The 13,846-nt window shown below is 45.3% G+C and overlaps 1 protein-coding gene across 2 annotated transcripts in view; it reads left to right on the forward strand.

Moving 5' to 3' along the window:
- The first annotated feature begins 10,919 nt into the window (after nucleotides 1-10,919).
- LOC129712773 (aggrecan core protein-like) overlaps nucleotides 10,920-13,846 on the forward strand; it is a 93,188-nt gene continuing 90,261 nt past the window's right edge. For both annotated transcript variants that reach the window (XM_055661496.1, XM_055661497.1), the window contains exon 1: nucleotides 10,920-11,531. The gene's annotated coding sequence lies outside the window, so the exon portion shown is untranslated. The remainder of the gene's footprint in view (nucleotides 11,532-13,846) is intronic.

Below are 13,846 nucleotides of genomic sequence, written 5' to 3' on the forward strand. Positions count from 1 at the left end.
ACTTTTAAATCTCTTCCCTCTGCGGGGAACTGCCCTTTCCCTGTCGGGTCTCCATTGTCGTTGGGCGCCTAGCACTGTGGAGCGGCCTCCAACCGGAATGACCTGAGGGCTCCAGTCGTGGAGCCTGCGGCCCCATCATCGCGGAGCTGGCCTACTTCGGAGTTATGGAGAGCTGTGGTGGCGCGCGGCTGCGACCCGACTTCGGAGCTTCAGAGGCTCCAGCTGCAGGCCCTGTGGACGGTAACATCGGGAGCTCGTGGGTCCCTGGTGGGGGGTCGCTTTTCGGAGCTCCCGCAACGGCAACCTCTCCCGCCCGAATCGCAGGGTTAAGGCGATCCGGAGCGGGGCCTTACATCGCCCGGCGCGGCTTTAACGTCGGGAGAAGAATAAAGAACAGGGGAGAGACAAGACTTTGCCTTCCATCACAGTGAGGAGGTGTTTGGAAATTCACTGTGATGGATGTTTATGTAAATTGTGTTAATTGTGTGTCTTGGTTTTTTTCTTGTTTGCATGACTGCAGAAACTTAATTTTGTTTGAACTTAAGTTGAAATGACAATAAACGGTATTCTGATTCTGTATTTTGACATGGACAGGAAAGGTTATAGTGGGACTTGGGCCAAACTTGGGTAGGTGGGGATAATGTAGATGGGGCAAACTGGGCTGAAGGGCCTGTTTCCATGCTGTATAACTCTTTAACTCTGTGACTCTATTCTATCACTCAGGTGCATATTAGGAACAATTTACCATGACCAGTTAACCTACCAACCCATGTATCTTTGGGATACGGGCGGACACTGTCACAACAAGAGCTTGCAAACCCCATGCCGTAATGATACCTAGACTAGAGGGCATTAGCAAGGAGACGATGAACCTATTTCCCAGGATAGCTGAATCATCGATTGTCTAGCTCAGAGGGAAAGTCCGTCTAATGGTGTTATGTTTGTAGTCCCCAGTGAGTGGATATAGAGATCAGTTTTTCTGATACATCACCACACCTCAGCTGCAAGTACACAATCACTCCCACCGGGGTCTTTTTCCCCTTGCAGTTTCTTCACTCTACCCACAAGGATTCTAGATAAGTTTTAGTATAGTTCTAGTTTAGAGTACAGCATGGAAACAGGCCCTTCAGCCCAGCAAGTCCATGCCGACCAGTGCTCATCCGTACACTAGTTCCACTCTATTCACTAGGGACAATTTACAGAAGCCAATTAACCTACAAACCTGCACGTCCGTGGGATGTAGAGCTCCCAAAGAAATTCCGCGCCTTCACAGGGAGAACGTACAAACTCTGTGCAGACAGCAGCCATAGTCAGGATCGAACCTGGATCTCTGGCCCAACGTTTCGGACTGAGGCAGCAACTCTACCACCTCGCCACTGTGTTGCCCTGATCTTGTGTCATTCCCTTACCAAGGGTTGAATTTCATTCCTTACCAACAGAGCCACCCCACCCCCTCTGTCCACATGCCTGTTTTTTCGATAATATGCGTATCCTTGGATGTTCAGCTCCCAGCTCTGATCATTTCAGCCGTCTTTCCGTGATGCCCACAACATCGTACCAATCAAGTTCTAACTGCACTAAAAGCTCATCCACTTTGCTCAGTTTACTAAGTGCATTCAAATATAACACCTTCAAGTGTAACACTCTTGACTCTTGACTTTAGTTCAGTATTCACAACCAGTCTTCCCAAACTGACCTTAGACTCTTATCCCTTCTGAAACTTTCTGGCCAATATAGTTTGCTGTCTGTTAAATGAAAACCATGACCAAATGGCCATAAGAGAAAAGAATCCTTGAATACTAGAAGTGTTTGGGGCAATCACACAAGCACAGTGTGAAGCTCAAAAGGAGCAAGTGTCCATTCATATGCTTGTGTGCACAAAGAGGAGTTATTTTGGTCTAGAGATAGATGTAAATGGATTGCAACCAGTCAAAGGAAAAATGGAAATAATTGTGAAAGAAAAGACATTTTTATTGCATTGGAAAAAAACGAATGACTTTCCAAAGAGGATGCATTGATGAACACATGAAAGGGACCAATAACTTCTTGGTACTTACAGTTAGTCTCGCTAAATGTTGGATCGTGTATCATTACAAAATGAATGGTTGAACGGGACATGTTGTTCTGGCTTACCAGAAGGGTCATTCTCTGAAAGTCGACTTGTTTTGCTCATTTATACTTGAGTGCATCATGAAACAAAGTAAACACTTATTTCACCAAGTCATTCCATGTCAGATGGTGCAGCTGACAGGTCATTGAGTTTAGGTCAGTTTAGTTTATTGTCACGTGTACCGAGGTACAGTGAAAACCTTCTGTTGCGTGCTAACCAGTCAGCGGAAAGACAATACAGGATTACAATAGAGTCCTCCTCCGCAGTGTATAGACACATGATAAAGGGAATAACATGAATAACGTCTAGTGCAAGATAAAGCCAGTAAAGTCCGATCAAAGCTAGTCCAAGAGTCGGAGAATTGATAGATCTGAGAGGAGATTAAGAAGATCATATTTAAAGTAAGAAATGCTGCTGTTGGAGTCGAGGTTTAAAAGAATGCGTGATCGCAGATCCACTTTGTGACCAGCACAAAGGCGTTGATCTTGATCTTGGATCAGTGAGAATTGTTGACGAAGTGCAAGTGTTAGAAAGGTGCTCAAGTTCGGCGTTGAGATATTGTGTAACAAACCTCTGACTCAACTCTGTGCGGTTCGGGCAGCACGGTGGCGCAGTGGTAGAGTTGTTGCCTTACAGCGCCTGAGACCCGGCTTCTGTCCTGACTGCCAGTGCTGTCTGAATGTAGTTTATATGTTCTCCCCGTGACCACATGGGTTTTCTCCGGGTGCTCCACTTTCCAAAGATGCATAGGTTTGTAGTTTAATTAGCTTGGGTAAAATTGTAAATTGTTCCTAGTGTAGAGAATAGTATTGGTGTACAGGGTGACCACTGGTCGCCCCGAACTGGTGGCTGTAGGGCCTGTTTCTGCGCTGTATCTCTAAAGTCTATGATCATATCTCATATCATGACAGGTACTACTTCTGCTGAGATCCTAATGCATAAAAGACTCAGAACACGGGGGACGTTTGTTCTGCCAAATCTTGAAGGAAGATTTGAAGATAAGCAATTGAAACAAAAATGAAATGATACTTCAAGTCATGGAATGAGATAGTTGTGGTAACTGAGTAGTGTGCGTGTTAATATTACAAAACAAATCAGACCTTCAGAATTTGCATGTGATAGTGATTGTCAAAGAGTTCCATGTAATATGCTATCTTATGAACAGAGGTAAACTACACTAAACTAGGTTAATTTCTTTCCATTAATGTTCTTTGAAAATCTCTTTGGATTTCCCTTTATATTATCGGCCAGAGCCCCTTATTTGCCCTTTTGATTTCCCGCTTATGCTCCTCGGTTCCCGAAACTCCTCCACTTGATCCCAGCTTCCACTAACTGTCCCATGCCTACTTCTTTTTCCTGACTAGAGCCTCAATTTCTTTCATCATCCAAGCTTCCTTGCTCCCACCTGTCTTGCCCTTCGCTCTAACAGGAGCATGCATGTTGTGAACTTTTGTCACCACACTTTTAAAAGCATCCCACTTTCCAGACGTTCCATTGCCTGCAGATAAGCTACTCCAATCAACTTCAAAGGTTCAAAGGCCAGTTTAATGTCACGTATACCAATTAAGGTACAGTGAAACTCGAATTACCATGCAGCCATACCAAAAAAAAGCAACAAGACACAAAACTACATAAAAGTTAACATAAACTTCCACCACAGCGGATTCCCCACATTCCTCACTGTGATGGAAGGCAATAAAGTCCAATCTTTATTTTCTTTATTCTCCCGCGGTCGGGGCAGTCTAACCATCCGCGTCGGGGCGATCGAAGCTCTTGCGGCTTGGAGCTTCCGAAGTCGGAGTCTAACCAGGGACCACGAGATCCACGATGTCAAGTCCGCAGGCTCCTGCAGTTGGAGCTCCCATAGTCAGTCACCAGCAGAGGCCGTCAGCTATTCGATGTTAGGCCGCAGTGCAGACAGAGATACGATATGGAAAAAAATCGCATCTCCATCGAGGTAAAGGATTAAAGAAAAGTTTCCCCCAACCTCCCACCCCCCCAACACGTATAACAAGCTAATGAACACCAAAACCTACATTAAACACATACTAAAAAACAATAAGGAATGAAGGGACGAGACAGACTGTTGGCGAGGCGGCCATTGCTGGCGCCACCCGGTGGTCAAAACTTGACCTGCCTAATACCATCAAATTTGAACTTACCCCAATTCAAAGTTTTAACTGAAGATAAACACAAAATGCTGGAATAACTCAGTGGGACAGGCAGCAGCATCTCTGGAGAGAAGGAATGGATGTTGTTTCAGGTCAAGACCCTTCTTCAGACCTTTCTTCAGAATTTTAACTGATAGGCCCACGGTGACTTTTCCCACCCTGGGGAATGGTTTCTGACTGTCTACGCTTTCCTACGCCTCTCATGACTTTGTATACTTCAGATAGAAGTATACCCTGTGGTTTGACAGTCCCTGTAGCTGTAACACTCTTCCTAGTCCAGTGCTTCCCTAGACTCAGATCTGCTGGTTCATAGAAACATAGAAAACAGGTGCAGGGGGAGGCCGTTCGGCCCTTCGAGCCAGCACCGCCATTCATTGTGATCATAGCTGATCGTCCCCAATATAGAAACAAAGCAAATAGGTGCAGGAGGAAGCCAATCATCCCTGACTGATTTGCTCGGAAATATTTTCGTCAAGAATTTCTTATGAATTTTGACCCTAAACTTTGTTGTCAATAGTAATTCCCTGCTCTCCCCGGGATGTGGGGAGTGAGAACATACATTTTGGAAAAGAAGGCATTAATAAAAACTGTTTTGATGAGCAGTCATTTGAAAGAATTGAAATACTGTAATGAAACTTGACTTCCTTTGATACCAACCCACACAGGGCAACAAAGGGGAGACTGTGGAGTTTTAAATAGTTTGGTTACAATCGGTTATGTTTTCGACCTTGCCTGGATTGTACTTTTGCTTCACGATCTGCAGTTAATTATAACAGAATAAACAAATTTAAGACTGGAAGCAAGAACTAGGTTCAGCAAAGAGAAGGCTGGTGTCATTGCAGAATGATCCAGACCTGAAACGTAAATCCCCTCTCCATGTTCTTCAGAGATGCTGCCTGATCCGCAGGGTTTTGCATCTATCAGTGTAATTGTCATATTTCGCTTGGACAGCTTACAACCCAACGGTATGAATCATGATGTCTCTAACTTCAAGTAACCCCTACATCCACTCTCTCTCTGTCCCTCCCCCACCCTAGTCCGTGTACTAGTTTCACTGCCGTGCTGTTGAGTTTTGCTGTCTGTATAACTCATTATCACCTATCCCACAGCCAACAATGAACCATTGTGGGCTCCACCTTTCCTTGAACATCGTTGCCTTTTGTATATCTTTCATTCATTTGTCCGATGTACCTTCGATAGCTCTCGTTTCCCTTTCCCCTGACTCTCAGTTTGAAGAAGGGTCTTGATTCGAAACGTCACCTCTTCCCTTTTTTCCAGAGATGCTGCTTGACCTGTTGAGTTACTCCAGCACTTTGTGTCTATCAGTGTAATTCTTGCACATCGCAGAAGGAATGAAATCAGGAGCTGGTCACAAAGTGCTGGAGCAACTCAGCGGGTCAGGCAGTATCTCTGGAGAACGTAGATAGGTGATGTTTCTGGACGGGAACCTTGTTTAGATCTATTGTGGAACGAGAGGGCGGGGAGCGGGGGTGGGGGTGTTTGGTGGAGAAAGCTGGAAAAGAGGTGGGGGCAAAACAACTGATAAGTGGAAACAGGATGAGAGGGAGCGGGGTTTTTCATAGGTAGATGGTTGGTCAAAGGCCAGAGTTGAAGAGACAAAAATTGTGGGATAAGCATAAAAGTGGTACGAATTGTGAAGCCAGAGGAAGGAACATAGATGGAAGAGGACAGGAGGAGGGGGAATGGGAGAAATAGGTGCAAATGGAGTTGGGGCATAGGGAAGGGGATGGGGGGATGGGTGGGGGGTTTGGTAGGTTTGATAATAAAAATTGGAGAATTCAATGTTCATACTGTTAGTTGTTAGTTGTAAGTTACACAAGCAGAATGTTCCTCTAGTTTGCATATGAAGTTCACCTCATTACATCACAAGGAAACCGACACAGTCACAGAGAAAACGTGCAAACTCCGCACAGACAACAACCGAGGTCAGGATTGAACCCGGGTCTCTAGCACTGTGAGGTACTAGTGACTAGAGACCCAACGTACCGCCACTTTGTGAACTTTGCCACTTTCCGGCCTGTAGCCCAGTCTATCACACAAACCCACAAACTAGCCTCCCTACATCATCTCCATGTACATGTCACGATGCATTGGGAAAGCAGTCTACATAATTAAGGACCATTTACACACCACTCATTCTTCCATCCCCACTCTCCTGTCAGGCAGAAGAAACAAAAGCTTCAAAGCACGCACTACCAACTTCTGGAACAGCTTCTTCCCCCACTGTTATCAGACTATTGAACAGACCTCTCATAAATTAGGGTGTGGTCCCGATCCCCCAACCTTCCTCATTGGCGCCCTTGCGCTTTTTCTTACCCGCACTTTATTTGTAAGCGTAATGCTATAACACTGTAACACTGCACTCTGATAATTTTCTTAAGACTTAAATCTTTCGAGATACAGCACGGAAACAGGCCCTTCATTCCACCGAGTCTGTGCCGACCAGTGATCCCCGTACACTAACACTATCCTACACACTAGGGACAATTTATAATTTTACTAAAGCCAATTAACTTGCAAACCTGCGCGTCTTTTTTTTATGATATCTTGATTTCGAACGATTAAAAAAAAAAAAGAAAAGATGAAAATGAATAAATAAAAGGAAAATTATATATATACATATATATATACATAAATACATACACACATACATACATATACATGTACATATATACATACATATACACATATACACACATACACATATACATAACATATATGTACATACATAAATTAAAAAATCAAAAGCCAATTTCAACATAATACACATTAGTCTCGTTCGAAAAGGGATAGGAAGGAGCCTATGCTTGTCAAGTCCTACTCCCATTTGTCTTTGGCATGTGGAAGGAAACCGGAGCACCCAGAGACATCCCTCGCAGGCCACAGGGGGAACGTACAAACTCCGTACAGACGGCACCCATAGTCAGGATCGAACCCGGGTGTTTGGCGCTGTGCAGCAGCAACTCTACCGCTGCACCACCATGCTGCCCCTTCTCTTTGCACCACCTGTTGTATTTGTACATGGCTTGTTGTACTAGTGTATATTGTGATCTGACTGGACAGCACAAAGAAAGTGTTTCACTGTATCTTAGCACATATGACAAAATAAACTAATACCAATGAGAAAAAAAAAATCCTGCCTCCATTTTATTGTATACTCTGTTATCTTGAAGCTTATCTTTGGTTTGTCCACCACTTGGTTTGGATCATCGTTGAACACAAACACCCTGAGGCCCACTAATGGAATACCTGATCCTGATGTTGTGTTTGATCAGTCTCACAATAGATTGATGGCCCTTTCTGTGGGCTCAGGAACTCCCCTACAATCCCTTCCTACCCCCACCAAGAGCGGACAAAACTCCTTCACATTTTTATTCGTTGCCGCCTATGCTTCTGGTCATCACCACTTATCCTAACACCACTTCCAGTGAAACTCAAGAGGCAAGAGTCTATATTGTCATAGGTACCGTAACGGCCAATGAGATTCTTACTCGCAGCAACGCAACAGGTTTGAAAATACTCTATTCAATAGGTAAAATAATAAAGAAATGTTTAAAAAAAGTTCAATAAATAAAAAATCCAACAAAGTATAAAAATGAAAACAAAGTCCAAAGTTCCTTGTGCAATGAAGGTTCACCCCTCAGCCTCCTGCACTACAAGGAATAAAGTCCTAGCCTGTCCAAACTCTCCCTGCAGCTCAGCCCCGCCAGTCCTGGCAACCTCCTCGTAGATCTTCTCTGCCCTCTTTCCAGTTTAATGGCATCCTTCCTCTAGCAGGGTGACCAAAACTGATCACAGTATTCCAAATGGGGCCTCACCAATGTCTTGCACAACTGTAACATAACATCCCAACTTCCATGTTCAATATCCTGATTGATGAAGGCCAATGAACCAAAAGCCTTCTTGGCCATTAGTCACCCACTAATGGGTGGAGGCAGGACAACCGGTTTACTGGCCTTTTCCTACCGACAGTCCCCCCCCCCCCCCCCCCTCTACTCTCAGTTGTCACCCATCCTTTTTCTCCACAGATGCTGCCTGACCCATTGAGTAGCTCCAGGACTTTGGGTCCATCTTCAGCATCTGTGGAGGGAATGGAGAGGCAATATTTCAATCCGCCTGAAGAAGGGTCCCAACCCAAACCATGTATGGAATGTATAGGTAACGTTTCGGGTCAGGACCCTGCCTCAAACTCATCTGTTTGAGGAAGGGTCCCCATTGAATAGTCACCTGTCCATTCCCTCCATGGATGTTGCCTGACCCCGCTGAGTTACTCCAGCGCACTGTGCAAACTGGCATTAGAAATTAAATTGAAACCATTAGTGCATTATTCTTTCATTGAAAAGGATGGTGGCAGGAAAAGACATGGGATAATGAGAGTTGCTGTCAAGACACGTGATGATAACAATTTGTTGGGTGGCCATCAATAAATGTGGCCGTCAATAAATGTCGCCAATTTATGCGTGATCTCTGATGGTTTAGCAGGTAGTAGTGCAGAACAGAGGAATTAGGACATGGTAAACATTTGTGTTTCAATGGAATTGGAGATGATTTGGGATCCACAAAGTGAACAGTGTTTGAGACTCACCTTTATGAAGGGTTCACATTTTATGTTGTAAATTCCACTGAAGAAGGAAGGGTTGACGTAGTGTCTTATAGATAAACCCCAGGCACAGTGAGCAAGTGAATAACTGATCAGGTATTCTGGTCACACTGCCTGCCTTTAATTTTCACTCAACCACCAAGGCTGCTCCTCCCTTAGTCAATGGACGCGAGGGAATATTTTATGGCAGGTCGCTTCAACCTCAAAAATGTGGAGGAGTTTGTGACAAATTGATCATGAAAGCTAAACGGCTGGCTTAGTTTACATTGGTTTGGAGATACAGTGGGGAAACAGGCCCTTCAGCCCATCGAGTCCACGCTGACTAATGATCACACTATACACTAAACTACACACACTAGGGACAATTTTACAACAGATCAAAGCTAATTTTTGAATGTGTGGGAGGAAACAGGGGCACCTGGAGCAAACCTACATGGTCACAGGAGCAACATACAGACAGCACCCATACGCAAGATTGAACCCACATCTCTGGAGCTACAAGGCTGCAACTCTATCGTTGCGCCACTGTGCTGCCCCTCTGGTTAGACACTCATTGCTAAAAGCAACATAGGTCCAGACTAATAACGTGCAGGGACTCTACTTTCTGAAGAAGGATCTCGACCTGAAACATCACCCATTCTTTCTATCCAGAGATGCTGCCTGGCCCGCTGAGTTACTCCAGCATTTTGTGTCTGTCTTTCATGAATTGTGCCTCTGTGCTGCATGGGGATGGAACATCGTGCGTCACTATGACTGATGGTTTCCTGCTAGAGGTTTGAGCTCAAAGTAAAGAGCAAGATCACCTCCCAGCTGGACTGCCGCGGGTAATACAATGAAGGGTGTTGCACACACCTTCATCACCAGAACCACCCGCAATCAGTTGGAGTTTAGTTCAGTTTTGTTTATTGTCACGTGTGCCGAGGTTGCGTGCTAACCAGTCAGCAGAATGACAATACATGATTACAATCGAGCCGTCCACTGTGTACAGTGTACTCGGTGTATTACAGTACGCTTACAGTACAGCAGAAGATAATAACTTAGTACAGGTCCGAAGATAGACAGAAAAATATGTCATTCCGTGACACCTATTCCTTAGAAACATAAAAACATAGAAAATAGGTGCAGGAGGAGGCCATTCAGCCCTTCGAACCAGCACCGCCATTCATTGCGATCATGGCTGATCGTCCCCAATCAATAACTCGTGCCTGCCTTCTCCCCACATCCCCTGATTCCACTAGCCCCTAGAGCTCTATCTAACTCTCCTTCTCTCCAGAGATGCTGCCTGTCCCGCAGAGTTACTCCAGCATTCTGTGTCTATCTTCGGATTAAACCAACATCTGTAGTTCCTTCCTACACATTAGTACAGTACAGTGCAGGGGAACTTAGTACAGTACATTTACAGTATAGTACAAGCCCAGGCTGGGAAAAGCAGCATCTATGGATAGAAGGAATGGCTGATTTTTCGAATCAGACCCTTCTTCAGCTGATCCAAAATGTCACTCATTCCTTCTCTCCAGAGATGGGCTACGTGTCCGGCTGAGTTACTCCAGCATTCTGTGTCGATCTTCGGTTTAAACCAGCATCTGCAGTTCCTCCCTACACATTTCGTCATGGTTCCCTGAGTTTTCCTTTCTCACCTCCTTCCCCTCCCTCGCCTTCTGCCAGCCTCTTTACTTCATCACCTCACCTCCCATCCTTTGGCAATGCCTGCCCCTTGCTCCCCCACCCCATACCCCCCCCCCCCCCCCCCCCCCCCCCCCCCCCCCCCCCCACACTCCCCACCCCACACACTCCTTGCTCCCAGAAACAACACGACTCTTCTCAATGGTTTGCAGTTGTTCAAAGTTCTGTTTCAAAGATCAAAGTGCCAGGTGACAAAAAACCTGCTGCTGAAATTCTCTCCCTCACAATGACCATGAATTATTGCTCTACCCCTTCCTAAATAACGAATGTGTACTTCACCAAAGATTTTGATTCCGTTTTGTTTCCAATCGGGTAGGAAAAGGTAACAATCACTTTAAAACTATATTTATTCGGTGGAGAGTTAAGGCAGTCACGTTCATGCATTAGTCACAGTGGATGTTGGACTGTGTGCTCGCCTTGTGGTATTCTGAAGAAGATGTTGCCACCCCTTCTACCCCACCTACTATGTGATTCAGTGTGTCCCACCTCCAGGTTCTGATCTACAGCTGCCTGGACCCCAGCCGGCGACCCACGGAGGCGGATCCACGACTAATTTGGTCATTTCGAAGCACAGGGGGGAAGATACCCAGAGGCTGCTAAGGAGGAGCCTTTTTGCATCCCAGTTCTCAGCCTCTGCCCATTCTGTGTGGCTCCTGATCTAGGCTTGGAGAAGTCTGCGCTGTCTCCCTCTCTGCCTCTCTCAAGGATCCTGTCTGCTAGGACACGGATAACACATCAGAAGGACAAGCGGAAAAAAAAACCCCAACAAAAAACATAAAAAAGGAAAAACACACACCAACCAAAAAAAAAAAAACACGGAAGGAAGGAACGAACCGAGGAGTGTGTCCACCAGCTCCGGGATCCAAGATTTTAAAACGAAGTTAGTCTCTCTGCAAGGTGTATGGTACTTTTCACATTTCTCGACAACAGCACTGAATTGTTCAAGGTAACTAGCCTTTTGAGCGTGGGCGAGATTGAAGCAAAGCAAACAATGTCCTAACGGTGGAGGCTTTTCGAAAACAGCATGTGCTAGATATTTCACTGGATGTAGAAATGCTTCTGTTCCAGATGTGTGTGTGTGTGTGTGGGGGGGGGGGGGGGGGGGGGGGGAGAGATAATGTAATAACGATTATGCCAGAGAAAAGCTAATTAATCTGTTCTACTTAATATTGAACCCTCGAACCGCGCGGGTTGTAAAGCAAGTCGTTTAGTCGTTGGATTGTGTTACGGACAACTTAAGATGCTGTTTGACAGTCGGTGACTAACTTCAGGATGTCTCATAACAATCAATGCAGTATTTAAACGGCCCTGGCATGATTATTGTTTCCACGGTCTGATACTTTCATGTTTGGAAAGATGCAGAGAGGAAGAAATAGATTGATAATGTTGGCTAGTCAGGAGAGTCTGACATTCCTGTACAAACACGGAGGACACAGTGGAGGCAGTGTTAGGCGCACTGTGCACTCTGCAGCAACCTAAAGATCTCTGTTCTCAGACAGATGTTCAAATATTGCCGGATGAGATGAATGCAGTGTGTGGTGGGTTGATAGACCCGTGTATGATTTTAGCTTGCAATGTTGAATTTGCCTTCAGTGTTGAACTTTAAACACCGTTGGAAGAGAAAGTTGTTTTAACAATGTTTTAAACTGTCAGGGAAAAATGAATGGCAGAGCTGCTGCCTTTCAGCGCCAGGATCCCAGGTTCGATCCTGACCTCGGGCGCCGTCTGTGTGGAGTTTGCACGTTCATCCCTGTGAGTGAACCGCGTGGGTTTCCCCGGGGCGCTCCGGTTTCCTCCCACACTCCAAAGACGCGCGGGTGTGTCGGTTGATTGGCCCCACAAGTGCGCAGTAGAATAACATAGAACTGGTGTGAACGGGTGATCGATGGTCGGTGTGGACTTGGTGGGCTGAAGGGACTGTGTCTCTAAACTAAAAACAAAGAAAGAATGACAAAAATCGGTTTACTTTCAATTGATCTATTATTAATTTATCACGCTTAGAAAATAATAAGCCATGTTTACGTTAGCCAGAAATGCTGGAGAAACTCAGCGGGCGAGGCTTCTTCTGAATATTCTGAATGGTGTAGTCGGCAGGGCGGTAATCTGCATATCGCCAACTTGGACAATTGTTACATTTTTAATCAAGCTAATCTGTGTGGGAGGAAACCGAAGATCTCGGAGAAAACCCTCGCAGATCACGGGGAGAATAATGTACCAACTCCGTACAGACAGCACCCGTAGTCGGGATCGAACCCGGGTCTCTGGCGCAAGGCAGCAACTCTACCGCTGTGCCACCGCGACCGATGAATGAATGATATTAGTGGTGAATCACACACTCAAATTTCCCCCTTCCTCAGCGACCGTGAGTTAGTTAGTAAGTCAGTTAGTTAGTGCGCGGCGTTTCAGCCACCAGATGACGCCTGGCTTCCCTTCTGGTCTTTGGTCTCACCGTTCTCCAAGTCTAATACACTGGCCTCTATGTCACTCCAGCGAGACTCACAGCAAGTAACAAAAGTAGTTTTCATCTGAGCGTTGGACCACATACAGAGCAAGGACGGATTGCCGAAGCTAGGAAAATGAAGGGCTGGATTTTTTTATTTTTACACAGAAAAAATACCCCAACCCCGAACCCAATGCACAAACGGAAACCTTAAGTTTACATTTTTTTGTTCAAAAACAAAAATCAGTCTTTCCATTTGTGTGCACGCCCTCTTGTTACACAGTGTCGGTCTCGGTGGAAATGAACGCTACTGATCTGAAGGGACTTTTTGTGAGGTGGCCACCGAGCCAAAGTTCAAGGGAAAGCAATCTAATCGACTGCAAGTAAAATGCGTTATAAATCAGCTGGCGTGTGGGATAGAATAGCATGAAGGATGATGAGGAAATTGCAATTGCTCAGCCTTTTAAATAAGCGCCTTAATGGTGATAGAGGGAATATTTCTCCTTTTATGGTCGAGATCAATAGTTAAGGCTGTGAACTGGCCAAGATTGAAACCGAACGGGGTTCACTATTATCGCTAAGGGGAAAAATATGTACAATCCTTCACCAGTTTCTACAGGGGTGAGCTCAGGGATTTCTATTTGGCAAATGTGGATGTGTGTGTTCTTAATGTTCTGGGCAATCATTTGTATGTGTGCGTCTGTACATTTGTGGGGTCCTTATCCATGCTGTCTCCCTCTCCTCCACCTTAAAACTATCAGCAGCATCCCGTTGAGTTTTAGTGTCTGTATAACTCGTTATCACCCACCCCATAGTTATCA

Source organism: Leucoraja erinacea, chromosome 33 (genome assembly GCF_028641065.1).
Source record: "Leucoraja erinacea ecotype New England chromosome 33, Leri_hhj_1, whole genome shotgun sequence".
NCBI lineage: Eukaryota > Metazoa > Chordata > Chondrichthyes > Rajiformes > Rajidae > Leucoraja > Leucoraja erinaceus.